We start from the raw sequence: 5,840 nt of genomic DNA, 5'->3' as shown, positions 1-5,840 counted from the left end.
CTGCCAAATTTCATTGTCCTAGCTTATCTGGAAGTGCCTAAAGTAGCAAAACCAGGACAGACCGACAGAATTTGTGATCGCTATGTCTAACTTGGTTAATACCAAGTGCCATAAAAACTATCGGAAAACACTTAGCAAAGTGCTATTACTGCCCAGGCGTGTTAGATAACGCTCATTTCGCTTTTCTACTGTACACACTGGACTAGCTACTCCGTAACGTGAAGACAGAGTTGCATTACTTTATATATAGAATTACAAAGACAAACAATTATCAGCATAAAAATGATAAGAAGGTTCTTAAATAACTTTATTGGTATACCATCAACAACGGGACCAGTACCAGCTTTTAAATTCTTATATACCAACTTAGTAAGTCTCTTGGCCATTCACATCACCCATTTTGTTACCGAAACACACACTTCAAAACAAGGAAATTGATTCTTATCTTTTCGTTTTCATCCTTTTAGAACGGAAACCTTTCAAACTCAATTTCAGTCGAAATTTTGTTCATCGGGTTAATTAGAAATTCATTTGTTTAGCTCGCTAGCAACTTAAAACAATCTTTTTTAATGTTATTGTTTGAGTAACTAATTTGGTTTTATCGTTGGTAATTTAAACTTAAAATTTGAAAGAGGACGAACAAAGTTTTTCAAAAGAATGTAAGGACCAATATTATAATTTAAAACGAACATAAATTAGCCTATTACCTGAGGGAGGTTGCTCCATAATGCTTTCTTATTATGAATAGGCCTAAGTGCTTCTGAAAGTGTTTAAACGAGGATTCTATTTTTCGTTCGGGGGAGGGGGGTATTTACCCCTGGAAAATACCCCCATGGTTGATTGATCTCCAATCACTTTTGACTTATAAAAAAAGGACTAGGTCTACTTCTTTCAGCAAAAAAGTTTTTCTGTTTTTCGTAAGTGAGAAAAAACAAAGAAGTTTGGGCATTCGGACGTAACCGTACCGGATTCGCTCTCCTTGGGGGAGTTGGGGGAGGGGTTCAGTGATTTGGTGCTTCTGGACGAGCTAGGACGATGAAAATTGGTAGGTGTGTCAGGGAGCTGCACAAATTGACTTGATATAGTCGCTTTCCCAGATTCAACCATCTGGGGGGCTAAAGGGAGAGGAAAAATTAGGTATTTATAAGTTATGAGTTGGTGATCGGATCTTAGAGAATTTTGATATTTAGAAGGACACTGTGACTCAGAGCTCTTATTTTAAATCCTGACCGGCATTAAGCCTCTGATTTTCTTTTAAATCAATCTGTTGATTTATATAATAGAAAGTAAATGTATGAGAAGTACAAAAATTATTAATTTAAGTTTTTGATTATTGTGGGGAAATGGTGGCCACTTAACTGCCTATTTTCATCTAATTAATTCTCTGCATTATATGTCATATCACCTCCTCTGTTCATCCTTAAACATTAAAATAAAGGCCAAACTCTTTAGCACTTTAGACCATTTCCACTACCTACCTACGACGCATAATTGTCGAGGTTCCCTTTAAATTAGCAGGTATCTCTTTGTTTGCAAGTTTATCCAAGCAGCCTATTATGCGCACCCCCCCCCCCCCAAAGAAAATCCTGGATCCACTAATTCCTCTCTGAAAATCCAATTTAAAATAGCAAATTTCAAGACATGAAAATGTCTAATAACGAGACAAAGAGTTTGAGTCATAGCCAAGATAACAGCGGGGACTGACAGGACGAGAATATGTATTATTGCGGAATAACTTTGTCACTAGTTTTTTGATTTTAGTAAATTTACGACCATTTCCACTTCCTACCAAGACGCATAATTGTTGAGGCTCCCTTTAAATTGAGGGTATTTCTTTGCGTAGTACCTTTCTTTGTTTATCCAATCGCAAGTTTATCCAAGCAACCTATTATGACCCCCCCCCCAAAAAAAAAAAATTCTGAATTCACTATTTTCTCTCTGAAAATCAAATTTAAAATAACATAGGCTATTTCTTAAATTTATCCCAAAACATTTAACCTTTTAAAAATTAACATGTATTGAGACAAAGAGCTGATGCATTGAGCAGTTTGACCGGTTTATATTATAACCGGTTATATCAAACAGTTCGGTGGTAACGAACTGTAGAAAGGAGCGACCCGGCTCAATAGTAAACGAAACTCTAAAAAACGAAATTTCGATGCTAAAAGATATATCAAAATAATCGGATTTTTATGCTGATTTTAAATATATAAGTTTTATCAAAATTTAGTCTTTGTCATCAGAAGCTACGAGCCTGAGAAAATTTGCATTATTTTAGAAAATAGGGGGTAACACCCCCTAAACGTCATAGGATCTTAACGTAAATCGCACCATCGGATTCAGCGTATCAGAGAACCCAACAGAAAAATTTCAAGGTCCAATCTACAAAAATGTGGAATTTCGTATTTTTTGCCAGAAGACAAATCACGGGTGCGTGTTTTTTTTTTTTTTTTTTTTTTTTTTTTTTTTTTTTTCACGGGTCATCGTATCGACCAAGTGGTCCTAGAGTGTTGCAAGAGGGCTCATTCTAACGGAAATGAAAAGTTCTAGTGCCCTTTTTAAGTGACCAAAAAATTGGAGGGCACCTAGGCCCCCTCCCACGCTCATTTTTTTTTTACCTAAGTCAACGGATCAAAATTTAGAGATAGCCATTTTGTTCCGCATAGTCTAAAATCCTTATAACTATGTCTTTGGGGATGACTTATCCCCCACAGTCCCTGGGGGAGGGGCTGCAAGTTACAAACTTTGGCCAATGTTTACATACAGCAATGGTTACTGGGAAGTGTACCGACGTTATCAGGGGGATTTTTTGGTTTGGGTGTGGGTTCAGGGGAGGGGGCTATATGGGAGGATCTTTCGTTGGAGGAATATTTCATGGGGGAAGAGAAATTCAATGAAAAGTGCGCAGGACTTTCTAGCATTACTATAAAAAAAATGAAAATATAAACATGAAAAAGTTTTTTCAATTGAAAGTTTAAACGAACAGAGATTATTACGCATATGAGGGGTTCTAAAAATACTTTAGCATAAAGAGCGAGGTATTTAGGAGGAGATAAATACTCTTTATGCTAAAAATTTTTTAAGTAATTTCAACTATTTATTCTACGGCCTTTCTGATTCAGGGGTCATTCTTAAAGAACTGGGACAAAACAAGATTTGGTGTGAAGAGCGAGGTATTAACGAGGGGACCAACCCCCTCATATTTATAATCAAAAATATAAGAATATGAAAGTTTGTTACGTAAGTTAATTCTTAAGTTGCGTATTTTTTTACTAATAAAAACGTTCGTTAAAAATTAAAATATCTAGTTGCCTTTTTAAGTTTCCGAAAAATTGGAAGACAACTATGCCTCCATCCCCACCCCTTATTTCTCAAAATCGACTGATCAAAACTAAGAGAAAGCCATTTAGCCAAAAAAGAATTAATATGCAAATTTCATTTTAATAATTTATGTACGGAGAACCTAAATCAGACATACATTAATTTAAAAAATTTAAGAAATTAAATAAAAAACAAGTTTTTTGAAATGAAAGTAAAGAGCGATATTAAAACTTAAAACGAACAGAAATTACTCCGTATATGAAAGGGGTTTTTCCTCCTCGACGCCCCGCTCCTTGCGCTAAAGTTTGATTGTTTCTCGCAACTCTACTTTTTAAAACAATAAAAATTTTAGCGTAAGGAGCGGGGCGTTGAGGAGGAAAAATCCCTTTCTAATGTCGCTCCTTACTTTCAATTCAAAACACTTGTTTTTTTTATTTAATTAAAATAAAGGTCAAACTCGTTAGCACTTGATACCATTTCTACTACCTACCTATGACGCATAATCGTCAAGGTTCCCTTTGAATTGTGGGTATTTCTTTCTTCGCAAGTTTATCAAAGCACCTATTATGTCCCTTATCCCCCAAAAGAAAATCCTGGATCCACTATTTCCTCTCTGAAAATCCAATTTAAAATAACAAATTTCAAAACATTAAAATATCAAACAGTTCGTGGTAACGAACTGTAGTAAGGAGCGACCCGGCTCAATAGTAACCAAAACTCTAAAAAATGGAATTTTGATACCAATAGCTACATCAAAAGAATCGCATTTTAATGCTGGTTTTAAATATATAAGTTTCATCAAGTTTAGTCTTACCCATCAAAAGTTACGAGCCTGAGAAAATTTGCGTTATTTTAGAAAATAGGGGGAAACGCCCCCTAAAAGTCATAGAATCTTAACGAAAATCACACCATCTGATTCAGCGTATCAGAGAACCCTACTGTAGAAGTTTCGAGCTCCTATCTACAAAAATGTGGAATTTTGCATTTTTTGCCAGAAGGCAGATCACGGATGCGTGTTTATTTGTTTTTTTGTTTTTTTGTTTTTTTGTTTTTTTTTTCTTTTCCCCAGGGGTGATCGTATCGACCCAGTTGTCCTAGAATGTTGCAAGAGGGCTCATTCTAACGGAAATGAAAAGTTCTAGTGCCCTTTTTAAGTGACCAAAAAAATTGGAGGGCACCTAGGCCCCCTCCCACGCTAATTATTTTCCCAAAGTCAACGGATCAAAATTCTGAGATAGCCATTTTATTCAGCGGAGTCAAAAAACCTTATAACTATGTCTTTGGGGACGACTTACTCCCCCACAGTCCCCGTGGGAGGGGCAACAAGTTACAAACTTTGACCTGTGCTTACATATAGTAATGGTTATTGGGAAGTATACAGGCGTTTTCAGGAGGATTTTTTTGGTTTGGGGGAGGGGTTGAGAAGAGGGGGATATGCTGGGGGAACTTTCCTTCGAGAATTTGTAATGGGAGAAGAAAATTTCCATGAAGGGAGAGCAGGATTTACTAGCATTATTAAAAAAAAAACAATTAAAAAATAAAAGTGAAAAAGCTTTTTCAGCTGGAAGTAAGGAACAGCAATAAAACTTAAAACAAACAGAAATTATTACCCATATGAGGGGCTCACCTCCTTCTAATACCTCGCTCTTTACGCTAAAGTATTTTCGGTAATTTCAACTACTTATTCTACGGCTTTTGTGATTCAGGGGGTCATTCTTAATGAATTGGGATAAAATTTAAGCTTTCGTGTAAAGAGCGAGGTACTGACGATGGGGCGAATCCCCTCATATATGTAATAAAAACATGAGAATACAAAAGTTCTTTACGTAAGCTAATTTATAAGTTACGTAAATCTTTTACCAATAAAAAGATTCGTAAAAAATTAAAAGTTCTAGTTGCCTTTTTAATTAACCAAAAAATCGGGGGGCAACTAGGCTTCGTCCCCCGCTCTTTTTTTCTCAAAATCATTCGATCAAAATTATGAGAAAGCCATTGAGCCAAAAAAAAAATATGCAAATTTCGTTTTGATCATTCCTCTGCGGAGAGCCAAAATCGAAACATGCATTGATTCAAAAACGTTCAGAAATTAAATAAAAAAAACAAGTTTTTTCAACTGAAAGTAAGGAGTGACATCAAAACTTAAAACGCACAGAAATTACTTCGTATATGAAAGAGGCTGCTTCCTCATCAACGCTTCGCTCTTTACGCTAAAGTTTTTTACTGTTTTAGAAAGAAGAATTGAGAGAAAGAGTCAAACTTTAGCGTAAAGAGCGGGGCGTTGATGAGGAAGCAGCCTCTTTCATATACGAAGTAATTTCTGTGCGTTTTAAGTTTTGATGTCACTCCTTACTTTCAGTTGAAAAAACTTGTTTTTTTTATTTAATCTAATAACGAGACGAAGAGTCTTGAGTCATAGATCTCAGCAAAGCATGTCTAAACAGGTTTTTTGGAATTGACCGAGAAAAAGCAAGGCTCTGACTGTGATTGTGTATTATTGCGTAATATCTTTGTCAATAGAA

General features: G+C 35.7%; 2 protein-coding genes across 3 annotated transcripts in view; one reads left to right on the top strand and one right to left on the bottom strand.

Moving 5' to 3' along the window:
• LOC136026623 (GTP-binding protein 1-like) overlaps nt 1-5,840 on the bottom strand; it is a 203,890-nt gene that overhangs the window by 50,242 nt on the left and 147,808 nt on the right. The gene's annotated exons all lie outside the window — the stretch shown is intronic.
• The window catches only part of LOC136026621 (integrator complex subunit 11-like), a 144,163-nt gene that overhangs the window by 38,092 nt on the left and 100,231 nt on the right, over nt 1-5,840 (top strand). The gene's annotated exons all lie outside the window — the stretch shown is intronic.

This window comes from Artemia franciscana, chromosome 4, assembly GCF_032884065.1.
Source record: "Artemia franciscana chromosome 4, ASM3288406v1, whole genome shotgun sequence".
Taxonomy (NCBI): Eukaryota; Metazoa; Arthropoda; class Branchiopoda; order Anostraca; family Artemiidae; genus Artemia; species Artemia franciscana.
The sequence above is the reverse complement of the archived record's forward strand: the minus strand, read 5'-3'. Positions and strand labels throughout refer to the sequence as shown.